Source organism: Rhinopithecus bieti, unplaced genomic scaffold, assembly GCF_001698545.2.
Source record: "Rhinopithecus bieti isolate Rb0 unplaced genomic scaffold, ASM169854v2 scaffold_38527, whole genome shotgun sequence".
Lineage (NCBI taxonomy): Eukaryota > Metazoa > Chordata > Mammalia > Primates > Cercopithecidae > Rhinopithecus > Rhinopithecus bieti.
Window position 1 is genome coordinate 587,942 of NW_016816004.1, and position 683 is coordinate 588,624.

Below are 683 nucleotides of genomic sequence, written 5' to 3' on the forward strand. Positions count from 1 at the left end.
TTCTTTGCAATACTTTAGCATTAATAAGAAAATAAAAGCATTAAAAGGATAAATAAAACAAGTTTGGCACAGTCTTGACAGTGGAATCCAGATGATAGATTTACATACATATAAAATATTTTTATTTTAATTAATTTATTTATTGTAGAGACACAATCTTGCTATGGTGTCCAGACTGTTCTTGAACTCCTGGCCTCAAGGGATCATCTCTCCTTGGCCTCCCAAAGTGCTGGGATTACAGGCAGGAGTCACTACACCTGATTCATATACATGTTTTTAAATAAAGGAGAATATGTTATCTTAAATCTGTTGAGTCAGGACTCCTTAGGCGAACACAAAAAGGAATTAATGACAGATTAAGGAGACTAATTAACATACATTCTTTTGTAGCAATTTTAAGTTCCTAAAAGTTTCCATTTATTTTGCTTATGTCAAATGTTCAAAAAGTTTGGTTGCTCTATTTTTTTTATGAGCACATAATAATAGTAGTGACAGGTTAAATCCCTAGGAAATTTCAGTTATTTGTGTTATCCTCATGGGTTCATTGTGCAGTTCTTTAACGATTGCTTAAGTCATGCCCCCAACCCTACATCACTTACCTGTGCTCTTCAAATGAAGCCCTTGACCATGAAAGTGACCTTACAGCCATTTTCTAGAGGGGAAAAAAAAAAAAAAAAAAAAAA

General features: G+C 33.2%; 1 long non-coding RNA gene across 1 annotated transcript in view; it reads right to left on the reverse strand.

Moving 5' to 3' along the window:
- Positions 1 to 601: 601 nt before the first annotated feature.
- LOC108516671 (uncharacterized) overlaps positions 602 to 683 on the reverse strand; it is a 15,454-nt gene continuing 15,372 nt past the window's right edge. The window contains exon 3 of the long non-coding RNA XR_001881907.1: positions 602 to 652. This is a non-coding gene — a long non-coding RNA (uncharacterized LOC108516671). The remainder of the gene's footprint in view (positions 653 to 683) is intronic.